Here is a 14,352-nt window from a genome sequence, read left to right as displayed (position 1 = left end):
ATTACTAAAAAACAGCAATCTTGACCCAACCTGTCTTTCTAACAATTGGCATGTCTCCCTCCTTCCTTTTGCCTCTAAACTCCTTGAACGTCTTTTATTCTCTCGCTTGCTCCATTTTCTCAACACCTATTCTCTCCTAGACCCTTTACAATCTGGATTCTGCACTGCTCACTCCACTGAAATAGCCCTCACTAAAATAACTAATGAACTCCATGCTGCCAAAGACAGAGGTCATTACACTCTGCTCATATTAATTGACCTCTCTGCAGCATTTGATACTGATACTTGATATTCGTAACAAAGCTCTATCCTGGATCTCCTCTTACCTCTCCCATCATCCTTTCAGTGTCTCTTCTGTTAACACCTCCTCCTCCATCAATCTCTCTGTAGGAGTACCCCAGGTCTCTGTCCTCCGACCTTGTCTCTTTTCTCTGTACACACTTTCTCTAGATGACCTAATCACATCTCTTTGGTTCAAATATCACCTCTATGCTGACGACACACACATTGACTTTTCAACCCCTGACCTTACACCTGCTGTACAGACCAAAGTTTCTGAATGTCTTTCTGTGATATCATCCTGGGTGGTCCTCCGCTGACAAACTTAACATGTCAAAAACAGTGCTCCTCATATTTCATCCAAAACCTGGCCAAACTACCTCCTTCCACATTACTGTTGGAAGTTCTGTCATACACCCAGTAGCACAAGCACACAGCCTAAGGGTCACACTCGACTCCTCTCTCACATTCAAAACGTATGTAAAACCTGTCGCTTTTCCTCCAGAATATTACAAAGATACATCCTTTCCTCTGTTGCTCGACTGTTAAAACTCAGACACAGTCCCTCATTCTCTCCCGTCTCGATTACTGTAACCTCATGCTGTCTGGCCTTCCTGCCTCAACTACAATCTATCCTAAACGCTGCTGCCAGAATCACACTACTCTTTCCTAAATCTGTTTCAGCGTCTCCCCTGCTGAAATCACTCTCCTGGCTTCGTAACAAATCCCGCATCTCGCACTCAATTCACCTTCTCACTTTTGAAGCTTTACACTCTTCTGCCCCTTCTTACATCTCAGCCCTAATTTCTCGCTATGCACCATCCCGACTGTTGCGTTCCGATCAGGATGTTTTCTCTCTACCCCCTTTGTATGTAAAGTCCTCTCCCACCTTAAAAACTTTTCTCACTTACTGCCTCACACCTCTGGAATGCCTTCCCCTCAATACCCAACTAGCACCCCCTCAATCTACCTTTAAGACCCACCTTAAAACACACCTGCTTAACGAAGCACATGAGTAGCTCTGTGGCTAATACTATACACCTGATAAATAAAGCTTAGCCCCTTGCAGATGCACTTACCAGAATGCCCTCCTACTGTCTCTGTACGTTCTTCCTACCTTCCAATAAGATTGTAAGCTCTTTGGAGCAGTGACTCCTTTTCCTAATTGTTACTTTTATGTCTGAAGCACTTCTTCCCATTATTATTTATATTATTTGTTGTTAATATGATTGTCGTGTGAATTACTACTGTGAAGCGCTACAGTGGCGGCACGAGCTGAGTCTTCAGTGGCCACCACCGCAATCCGTGTCCAGACGTGGCTGGGTCCTGCCTCGTGCCGCGCGTCACTGATGCGCGGTCACGCGTGCCAGGGAGCGTGCGCGCGTGGCGCGCGTGCCCAGGGTTGACCCGAAGGTGGTGGCGGGGTAAGAGGAGATGTGGGAGCAGAGGGGGACCCCGGGGGACCCGGAGAAGAGGGGCAGAGTGGAGCCAGAGGTCGCGAGGGGAGGGGAAGGATGCGGGGAAGATGCGGCTGGCGCTCGGCCAAGTTCGGCACCAAGCCGCGGGACAAGACGGGTAAGCGTTAGAGTGAAGCTGGCCGCAGCAGTATGTACTGTATATTTACGTTTATACTATACTTGATGAAGGCAGACTCTACCACAGGCTAACCAATAATAAAGGTGGGCAAGGTGGCTCAATAAAAGACATGCAACAATAACATTTCATAAAAAATCATCTTAAGTTATTGTCTGTTTATAGTTATTATCTAATCTTTTGGCAGGTGGTACCCAGGATTCCACCACACATGGTGTCTTATGAGTCTTAGGAAGAATGGGGGAAGGATGACTCGGGATGTGGGGATCCTCTAATACAAGGGAGCTATGGTCCCTTCCATTCTACAATTTATGGAATTGTATGTTAAACCATTTCAAGTTAAACCATATCTGCATCTAAATAAACATTTGAACTCCCATATAAAGCTAATATATATTTGTTGTATGTCAACATTATTGTGCTTTAGTGCTAAGCCAGTTGTTTTGCCTGCTTACCCCCTCCATATCTGGTGTGAATGGACAGCGTTGGTAGTTTTGCTCTTGCGGGACCCTGTGACTATCTCCCTCCATTGTGAGTGGGGTTTGGCTTGCATATATACTCACAAACCTTCACGATCACACAAAGTGTGGATACAACACTGCGCTATCCGTTTAGGGACTCATATGATCTCCGCTGCTGCTATGTATATGTGTAAAGATTGAACTGGACTATCATCACTGTATTATTTGTTTCTGTGGTCTTTTGAGCACCGGATTCTGGATTTGCATTAATCCTACCCACCAATTGGTATATAATGAGGTAACATCTAGGGAAACCAATAGGTCATCCTCATTGGGAGTAACGATGGAATTTGATCGAGAAAATCATTGGGGTCTTTGATAAAGGATGTCATATTCTGTCCATAACTTTGAAGAAATGATTCTAGGTAAACAGCAAGAGGTTGACAAATGGAGTCCTGAGCAGATAAAATCAGGCAGCCGGGTGGATTTATCAGAGACTTATGAATATTTGGTAATAGGTATAGGGCTGATTTTCTGGGATGTATTACAGATAGGAAGTTAAATGTATCGAGATCAATGCATCTGTTTTTAAATGCCATATATAGTACGGCATCAGCCTCAATCTGATATTTGTATGTGGTGTTATAAGAAACTATTTGTTGCATTTTTCATCACTGAGTTATCCAAGGGCCTCTTCTTTATAGGAACTGTAGTTAAGAACCACTATCCCTCCACCTTTATCATCTTTTTTGATGATAATTATTTTATCAGCTTTAATCCGTTTTAAAGATTTGACTTCTTCAAGGGATAGATTTATATAGACCTCTTTCCTGGTCGCCTTATGTTTAACGATGTCTAATCTTACCAGATTCGCAAAGGTACTTACTGATGTGCAGCGTATGGGCGAGACAAACCTCAAGGGGCATTTAAACTTTGATCCATGTGCAGGTGCCAGCAAGAATACAAGAAAAAATACAATCTAATGGCCCCTAACCTCTTAATCCCCTTAGCAGTTAATAACTGCTACAGTAATTAAGGGGTTAACCTTCCCTCACTGGCCACCCACCCAGGAAGCCTAACCACCCACCCTGGGACCACTATACCCACCCTGTATCCATTGATTGGCACAGTAGTATATCATACCCATATAATATGGGCATGATAAGCCACTATATCACTCAATGGTCAACCTAATAAAAATAATTAAGGCCAAAAATACATAATAATCAAAGAAATACACAAGCACCTAAACACTCCAACAATAAAAGAACTAAAACGTCTCAACTACACAACAATTACATTAATCTATCACTAAAAAAGCAAAAGAATTACAATTATATTATTCAAAACATAAGAATACATATAAATAAACATCTGTCCAACCAATCAATTAAATAAAACCAGTAGCCAACAAAACAAATAATTCATTTAAAACACTAACCAATCCTAAAAAGTACTAAAAACAAGCCATCCAAATTCAAAACAATGTAATCCAAACAATAAACAGAAATCTAAAAGAAGCATTTACCAAAATATGCATTGGCTATCACTGTATTTATCTTTACCCTAAAGGTGCACCGATTAATACAGTATCAGTCAAAGGGCAATCACAAACATAAAAATAAATGCAATGAAAAAACCTGAAAAAAGACATTTACATACATTCAATATTTTACATGCCTTTAGTCTTCACCCTCCGAATCCTGGCGTATCTGGAAGCTCTTGTACCGCGACGTCATCACAAGCAATCCAACGCCATCAACCTTGAAGACCAGCATTAGGTAAAAAAAATAAAATAATAATAAATCTTCTTTCATCTTCTATCACCGTCTTTTATCTTCATCATTAATTATTTTCTTCTTTTATTTAATGTTCTTTCTTCATCTGATAATCCAAAGTGCCCCATGTTAAATCCCCAGCGGATGTTGTCTCATCATCTTCTTGAGGTAAAATGAGAGGGAGCAGGCCTTATGTAGGGCCTGTGACGTCACATTTTAGGGTCAGATAGTACAGCTCCAATCCGATTGGACGCTGTATCATGTGCCCACCTCTTTTTTTTTTTAAGGATGTGACGTCATCTCCAAGGGAGGTACGTCACATCCTTAAAACCACATGGCTATATCACATGGTATTACAGCAAATGGGATTGAAGACAATCCCATTGGTTACTGTGCCATGTGATAGGTTACATTAGTTCAAAAGGATGTGACATCACTTTAAGGGAAAGAGTCCAATTTCCTTTATTTTGTACACTAACTTGTTGTGTGGCACTCAGGAATCACACCAAGAGGCACAATGGACGGAGCTGAGAGACGCAAGAATTCTATTCTAAGCCTCAGAACTGTACTTTTTTGCAAACTTATTGTTGCTCAAATAACATTGATTTTACTAAACTGAGGAGATCCTAGCCCTTTACAAACGTGTGCAGACCGGAGACATTGGGTTTCCATAGACATTGTTGCACCCAGACGTATGTGACTATACCTGGTGTTATTATATAATTGATACACTTTTGTTTAATACAGAATTATTTGATTTGACTACATCTCTCTGTGTTAGTTGTTTGAGTGCTTGGATCCCACACTTTTCTCTTTATTTACTTTTTTCAAGTCACCTATGCACTTCTTCCTCAGTTAAACAACTGTTCGTTAATATAGAGATTGTGGCTACAGGTATCTCTTGTGACACTTTTTTCCAATTGATTCATCCCTGGTAAATACAGAGGCAAATAACCTCTGCTTTTCCCTTATCTCCAATAATTTGCCCGCCCATCTCACACTGAAAGGCTGCTATATTTTATTTTCTAATCTTTTAGTTATTATGGTACTTAAAGGACTTTTTAGGGTTGATCTAACTTTCTATTGCAATTCATTTTTCATTTTCAATTTTTGCTAATTTGATTGCCCTTTTCCAACTTTTGTTACATTCCTTATAATTCGGATACAATGCCTCCGTCCCTTCTGACGTCAAAAATCGAAATGCCTGCCTCTTCTTTTCTATTTCCTCTGCCACCTGTTTATTTAGCCACATTGGTTGAGACCGGTTTCTTTTATAATTATTACCCACAGGTATACACTGATAAGTGTGCTTTTGTAACGTTTTAAAGACTGCCCATTTATCTTTCATATTGCCCCTGCAAAAATGTCATCCCAATTTATTCCTTATAGTGATGTCTCCGTTTATTAAAATCTTCCTTTCCAAAATGTAAAGTCTTTGTTGAACCCATAAAGTATGGTATTTGATCATTTATTTAAAATGAGACCATGTTATGATAACTGTTACCCAAATGTTCCCGGACTTGGATATTTGTTATTACATCTACATTGCATGATATTAACAAATTTAGTATTGCCACTCCCCTGGTTGGTTCCTCAATCATTTGCATCATGTAATTGTCTTTTAGGACCCCGAAAAACCTGTTTCCTTTAGTTGTTATCTCATTGCTCCACCAGTCTATGGGCCTTATGCAGAGAGCATAGAATTTAAAAATTGGCGAATTTCATAAAAAGTAGCTTTTTTGGAGAGTTTTATTCTCCATATGCAGAAAAGTGCGAATTTTGCTATGTTTAACATGGATGCGTGTGGCGAGTTTAAATTGGCGAGATGCGCGCTTCAGAAACGTGTAAAAACAAATTCGCGCCTTTTTTTCCCCTTTACTATAGGCGGCGAGCGCCATCTTGCCATCTTTTCCTGGCGCGGCAAAAATGCGAGAATCGCGGCATTTTTTGGCGCGAACAGCCGCTTTATGCCGTTCGCACCTCTCTGCATTCGGAGAGTTTTAAAAATGGCGAGATGGAGGATCTCGCCAGCCGCGAGGCGAGTTTTAGCAATTGAAAAAACAAAATGGCGCGTTTTTCGGAACTCGCCATTTTCTGCCGGTTTCTGCGCGAAATTGTACAAAAAATGGCGAATTTCGAAATAACGATGCTCTCTGCATAAGGCCCTATGTCTGGATAATTAAAATAACCCATTATGCAAACATGACCTAGTTTTGATGCCTTTTCCATAGGCAAAAGTATTTTGGCTTCCTCAATCTAAAAGATATTTGGTGATTTATAGCATATCCCTACACACATTTACTTTGTATTTTTACCTCTACTGCTAATTTCTATCCACAAAGTCTCTACAGTTTCATCATTCCCTTCAAAAACATCTTCCTTTATAATAGGTTTTAAATTCAGTTTAACATATAAACATGCTCCACCATCATTTCTATTTGCTCAATCCCTCTAAAAAAGGGAATAACCTCCAAATTAACTGCCTAGTAATGAGTTTCAACCCACCATGTTTCAGTAATGCCTATGATATCATACTGCTCCCTTGCAGCTATTAATTCAAATTCCCCCATTTTATCTGTCAGGCGTCTTGCATTAGCAAGCATTTAAGTTTTTTCCCAGTCAGTGCTATTGTTATCTTATCTACTCCTGCCTTTCTACTCCATTGGATTTAGTCTTTAGCCATTTTCTAGTATTATCTGCATTTAATATGGGTGCCTCACTGCATGCCAAACTATCACTTCCCCCACTCTAGATCCATGATCCCTAACTATTTCCCCATTCTTATCTATTCTGTCTAGTCCATTACCTCGTTCTTGTCGTCCTCTCTTTCCTAGTTGAAAATCTCCTCCATTCTTTTTAACATCCTCCCACCCCCCAGCACAGAAGATACCTCTTCGTTGAGGTGCAATCCATCCCTACTACACAGATAGCACCGCGCAAAGAAGGACGCCCAGTGCTCTAATAACTCAAAACCCTCCTTCCTACACCCATTTTTTTAGCCAGACATTAACCTCCCTAAGCAAAAACTATCTCTGTGGGGTAGCACATGGCTCTTGTAGTATTTCTTAAAATACTACCTTGCCGGTCCTTGCCTTAAACTTGCAGCCAAGATCCCTGAAATAATTTTTTAGGACCCTTCATCTTTCTCTAACTTTGTCATTGGGGCTAACGTGTACCAAACCATTGGGTCAGTCAAAGCCGCTCCCAACAATCTGTCTATCTGGTCTGCAATGTGCCGAACCTGAGCCCCCGGGAAAAAAATCATAGTGTTCCGTTCATATGGTCACGGCAACAGATTGCGCTTTCTACTCTCCTAATAATGGAGTACCCTACCAGCACAACATTTCTTGTTTTCTGAGTATCCTGAGTTCCCTCTATGCTGGAGGAACGATTCCCCTGACTGTTAGTGGGATTTGTAAGAGTAATATCCTCCTTAGTGATATTACTTGGTTGTTGATGTGATATTACCCTTGCCAGCTGCTCTATAAGCCACTTCATTATGGGGACTTTTAACGCGCATATATGGTTTTAATCTTTATATGAAATTAAATAAAATGTTATTATTTTTTGATCTTTCCGGTTCGTTTGGGTCAATAGACCGACTAACAGCAATTAACTGTTGGACTATTGTTGTCCGTCTACTAATATCCAGCATTGAGTGCTAGAAATAGGGGGAACCTTTCTGATCCTTCATGGATCAACTCTGTTAATATAAAGATTCTCAGAGTAATATTGGGATGCTATACCTGGAAAATTGGATATTCCTTTTTAACTTGTCTTCTCAGGCCCTTACTCTCAATTTCAACTACACCTTATATGTATTGCCTCTTTGTTCTAGTATTTTTTTATGAAGAAGAAGTAACAAAGGATTTGTAAAAAAGAGTGGTGTGTGGGTCCACCAATCCATCATGCGTTCCTACTAATTTACTAATTTCTACATTGGAGTTTCAGCATTTGCAGTATTATATTATTACATTAATACAATTTAACCTATCTGTAATATCTATGTATATTCAATCCAACAAGAAAACATACTTTGCCATCACCAATTTTTTCAACAGAATTATAACCAAGTGACATTACCACCATCTCATTTGCACATTGTATTGGAAGTCATTAAGGAAACGGAATACAATTTCTTAACTGGGGGATATAGTATTTTATTGGATCAATATTATATAATGGTTAAAAGGGGACCGTTAAGAGGGTTTCATCAAGTTTTACCTTTTCCTCTGAATATTTAAATTAGCTTATGCATTCATGTTATTTTGTCAATGTGGTTTTGCTGTGAAAAAAAACTCAGCAAATATAGTTTGTACTGCAAAATTGGACAATTGGACATTTTTGACCCTGAAAGTTACTTAAAAATATTAGCAAATGTTAATTTTTTTTTCTCCAAAAATGTGAAATACAAAAACATCAAATTAATTTCAACCAATTCGCCCATCTCTAGTTGCCAATATCTGGGCCAAGTGATCAATGAAAGAGTAGCTCCGATATTTAACTAATAAGATGAAGTAATGAAAAAGTCCCCTTATTGGTACCCTCTTTGGTATCCCCTTTTTCTGCAAAGGTTTTCAAATGTCATGGAGGGTTTGAAAATTGCTTCCGGTGTCTGGAACGCACTGGTGGAACGCACGCCACGAGAGAGGGGAAGCTGAGACACCATCGACCCAGCCAGAGAGATCCAATGCGATCTAAAATGCTTACCTGTATCTGAAAATATGTGAGTGTAATTGATTTTACTTACCTTTGATAAACTATATATACAGTCTGCACTATGTCCAGTTGTATCTTTTAAATAAGGTTCCTGGGAGTCCATACATACGGGGAAACACTGATCTCTGCATCTCCTGGCGATTGAATGAATGCCTTAAAAGATACCTTTATGTGCCTGCAAAACCTCACACGTTTGTGAGTATATATATAGAAAGCCGTGTCATCACTATTTAAATTCACTAACCTTGCTTTAACAATATTGCACCATCACTGTTTTATTTTTTATTACATATATTGCGCTTCCCGGAGACCCCATCGCCATTCTGGTTATGTGTGTAATAGAAATGTCTAATTTGGAGATATTTAAACTATTCTGAATTAGGGAGGGAGTATTTTAAGATAATTTCCTAAAATGTGAGGATTCGGCCCTTTGATAGTAGTCGTCGAAAATCCACTATATTCCTATTCTTCTAGAGATAAAGCTGTCTGCAGTTCAAACCTGGAATAAAAATGTGGGTTATCTATAACAGGAACTAGCTTTCATGGGGTTTGATTAGTCTAAACTTAGACTTGGTCAAATGCCATATAGTTAGCGTGAAATTAAACACCTCAGATGGTAGTTGTTTGGTGGCCCTCTTGACTCTCTCTCTGTCAAGTCAGATCAAGGCAGGGAAAGATATAGGTATTACGACTGATGGTTCAATATGTACCCAGCACTACATCCCTTGAGGTGAATGCCAGTAGGTGATTTGTTTTAGGTGGCATGCTAGGTAGGTTTTTTTTTATCTGGGACCGCAAGACCCCCTCATGTCTTTGGAGAGAGCAAAACTGTTTGTTCTGGGTCTCTTTTCCCCCCCAGATGAAATGGAATATACTATGCTGGATATCCTTAAAGTATCTAGAGGGAATTGCTACTGGTAAAGTCTGGAAGTAGTAAAGTAATCTCGGCAAGATATTCACCTTGATCGCTGTAATACGGCCCAGCCAGAAAATCTGAAATCTGTTCCAATCTAGGAGGTCTTTCTTCATTTGGGAAAATAGACCCAGAAAATGTTGCCTAAACAACTCCTGGTAATTTTTAGTGAAGAAAATACCTAAGTACTTAATCTGCGTTTTCTCCATTTATAGTTCAAATGTATTTGTAGTAGCTTCCCGTCATGTTTCGGAAGGATTTGGTCAAGGCCTTGATTTTTCAATGTTTGTTTTGTAGCCTGATAGAGCTCCAAACTCCACGTGGACTGCTTGGAGAATTTTGAGGAACATTAATGAGTTCAAAATGGTCAGTATAATATCATCAACAAAGAGAGACAATTCGTGGGTTTCTCTGCCAATTGGTATGGCTTGAATGTTTGGGTTTCCCTTTATAATTCCCTGACAAAGCTTTTGGAATGAGCGAAATGTGTAGAGTTCACTAGGTGGCGCTGTACATTAATTCAGATGGTCTTGACAAGGACTCACATGGTTTTCTGGCAAGTGGCCAGTAGTGATGCCGTTGATGTCAGTGTTGGGTGTGAGGACCCAGAAATACACGAGAGGATCGGAGCGCCAGGAGCTCTTCCGTCGCTGGTGGCAGCAGTTCTCCATAGACGCGTATGCCAACAGGCTTCCCCTGACGAGTGATCACCGCTGAGAAACAGCTGGACATCATAACATGCTCCACAGTTACCGGTACCAACGAGTTGTGTCCCACGGATCTTCACTGTGACAGGAGGTTGTCCAACACTGCGGTGACTACTGTATATCAAACCATTTTTTTGTCACCCTCTGATGCTGCACTTTAATTACATAACTTGTAAGTAAGAATTGAGAGCTTTTGGCCCAATACATATTTAGCATTTTTCTATAAAGGTTGTGCTTGTCTTCTTTTCGGTTTTGGTGTATTTGGAGGTTTCCTGGTAGAACCTTGAAGAGCTGAGGAACCTAGTCTTCAGAAGATAAAGCACGGTGACCTTTCTTCAATACAATTTACATTATTGGGACTATTAGTAGAGCATTGGTATTCTATTTGTTCCCTTTATAATGCATGCTCTTGGTTCTTGTGTTAGAGCAAAAAGGAGGATGGAGAAGTGGCATCCCTGTCTAGTGCCGTTAGATATCCTAATTATATTTAACTTCCCCCACGGCAGTTTTAGGGTTGCTGACAGGCGCACATATAGTGCTTGAATCCCTTTCAGATAGGGGCCCATAAACCTACAAGTCATTAAAGTCTTGTTTAAGAAAGGCCAACTAATTCTGTCAAATGCCCCCTCTAGGCTCAAGAGAATGGCTTTGCTCTTAGTATTATTGATGTGGTTAATTATGTGAATAATTTTCTGGTTTATTAGAAGCCTCCCACTTGATCTTTCTGGATACGTTTTGGTAAGATCAGGTTTAGTCTATTAGCCAAGATCTTATCATAACTTTTGAGATCCAAGTTTAGGAGTAAAATTGGGCGATGACTTCCAAAGTTTAACAGGTCTCTTCCCTCTTTATATGGCAATGGCAATGTTGGCGCTGGCCATGTGCTCCTGGATCTGTTTGCCTTCTGGAAAAGAGTTAAAAAGATTTAGTAAATATGGGGATAATATTTTAATACACTTTTTATTGTGTAGTTTTGAAAAGCCATCGGGCCCTGGAGCTTTAGAAGATTTCAATTCTTTAATAACTGCCATCAGTTCTAGTGTTGTAATTTTGGAATTGAATATAATTATATCCTCTATTGTCACTTGAGGAAGATTACAAGAGATTAAGAATGTATCTATTTTATCAATTGAAAATTCGGTGTGCACAGAGTTGCCTTTCAGATTATACAAATTAGAATAATAAGTATGAAACTCCATAGCAATTAAAGGAGCGTTATACATAATGTCACATTTTATAGTTTGATTGCATTGATCTGAATTCTCGACTGTATCTCTTGCAATTTGCTAGCAAGTACGCAGTAAGCCTTATTGCTCATCATAGAACAGTTGTTTTGTCCATTTCAACTTCTTCCCTAGCTCTCAGGGGGGCCTACAAAGTTGTGTAGGTGGGTAATTCTTATGGTCCCTTTCTAAGATTAAGATTCTCTCAAGGCCCTTTAAGGCGATTATTTTGGATTGTTTTGAATGGGATTCTATCGAGATAAGTGTCCCTCTAATTGTTGCTTTATGCGCCTCCCATAAAGTGGACATTGATTCTATCAAATCCTCATGCAAACAAGTTTGAAGTAAAAAAATATACAAAAGTTAAAACAAATTCCTGGTTATTGAGTTGCTTTATTTATGTTTTTTTTTAAATCTGCAACCAAACACAAAACACCGGTAAGTGTACACCCTTTTTTCTTTTTTTTTTAAACTTTACCCCACACTCCTATTATAGTGGACTACTAAAGCTATCAAATGATTGGTGGACCTGGGCACTTCCAGTTTGCAAAGGTCTGTACTAAAGGGCAAATGGGTAAAAAAATAATGGTAGACAGCATAAAAGCTTGTAAAAATCACCAAAAATGTGCTATCATTCAAATAAGTACAGCCTTTCTGGTCAGAGCAGCATCTCTGGAACCCGGACAGTCCAGCATGAATTTTAGTAAGGCAATCACTACTTAGCTGATTGGACCAGGCTCTGATGATATTAAGGGTAGAAAGGGCTGCTGACCCCCAAGCTACTGAATTGTTGGGCAGGGAGGTGAGAAGAAGCAGGGTAAAGGGCTCCAGGGACTGCAGAGTCTCCAACAGTAACAAGAACAAAGAAAATGTCACATCAAACAGTAGTTCACAGCAAACAATAAACGTCAACCAGCAGGAGGGTTCGATCCTGGGCTCACACCTAACCTAGAGTGGGTACTAGCTTGAGGAGTTAGGGGGCTACCCAAAAGGAGTCTTCCACCAAAGCGTAGACTAGGGTGAGCCATATTTAAGTTAAGATAAAGGTGACATTGGTCCCTTAGGACTTTCATTGGTCACCTGCAGTCCTGTTCACACATGGTATGGCTAGTCTTTTGGCCAGCTTGCTCGTGATTATGTTACATGGATCCTACACACTGCCAGAAACAGGGATTTGGCTTTATACCATGGGAACTAAGTCACTCCCCTCTTTGCTAAACTACCTAACTGGAGAAGCAATACCACATTTACTAACATATCCCATTCGACCACAGTTGAGCTGGCTACATAGGATATCACAGATTGCAGTTTTAGAGCAGTTGTGTCACTTACACCTGTCCTAATTGAGATTTCCCAGTAGTTTTATACACTACAGAACACGTTAGTGCCTTATAAATACAAAGAAGCATATTGTGCTTGTCATTAGTAATTTTTAGGTCATTAAAGTCTTTAGGAAATGTTCTATTAGGTAACCAAAAACAAGTGAATTATATTGCTTTGTAAACAAATCATAATTTAAAAAATATTATTATTTTCTGTTTATATTTCTTGGTTTAAATGCAATGCTTTTCTAAAATCTTATTTATTCGATTTTAATGATTCAGGTGATACCCAGAAAATCTTATTTCTGTTTTAAAACATTTTGTTAAACAGTATTTTTTTTTTAACTAAAAGAATAACCTTTAAATGTGTCTATCTTCTAGAAAATACAAAATTATGTGACACATATTATGGTACTACACTACATAATGTCTTCAAGGCTTATGGCCAATTAATACCCCCTTTTTTAAGCCACTTCCTTGCAGTACCGTGATATGTAACGAAATTTGATAACAGAACAATAATTTGTCTTCAATTTGGAAAATAGACTAGGAACAAGAAGGTCACATATCTATTCAAAAGGACAGCTGTAGCCAACAAGATTTTTGTATAATAATATTAGCTGGTTATAAGAACCACACCATGGCTAAATGTGAAAAGGCCTTTTCTGATAAGCTAAAGAGATTAAGAAAAAATCAGGCAGATTTTGAAAGAGAATGGTGTGTAAATGAGAGGTTTTATCAACCCGAATCTGTCAGCTCCATTTTTGTTATGGGAAAAATATCTGTATTATTTACTAAGGAGATTAGAGCTGAATTGGAAGAGAGGCTGGTTATTGTGTGGAGATTGAGATAAGATAAAGAACTTTACCTTCTCTGCACAAGGCCAAATGCAATACACACAGGGATGTTATCTCTCCCTCAGCCCTACCAGCAATATTAAAGGTGCAGTTCCATTCAGTTTCATTTTCTATAAAATGCCCCTACTTTCTCCTTTATAGGCTGATCACATCGTTTTTAAATCAACAAATGGGTTTCTATTTCGGAGAAATATTGATGTAAAAATATTTTTGGGGGGTGAATAGCAATGTGATCTTCTAAAATCTACTTCGCTGTGATTATCGTATCTTGGGTGTTGCTGCAGTAATACAATCTATTTCGGCTTTTAGCCATTAACAACAGCAGAATATACTGTTTATTTTTGAGAAATTATTTATTGTGTCGCTTACAGTTAGGACCTGTACGTGAAACCTATCTGTTAACCCTTTGCTGCCAAAGGGTCCAGCAAGGCAGTCAGTACCTCTGTAAAACGATCGAGAAGCGGGGACAAGTTGAGGGATTTCACTTTATTATTTTTATT

The sequence above is a fragment of the Ascaphus truei genome, chromosome 4, assembly GCF_040206685.1.
Source record: "Ascaphus truei isolate aAscTru1 chromosome 4, aAscTru1.hap1, whole genome shotgun sequence".
NCBI lineage: Eukaryota > Metazoa > Chordata > Amphibia > Anura > Ascaphidae > Ascaphus > Ascaphus truei.
Note: the sequence above shows the minus strand (reverse complement) of the source record.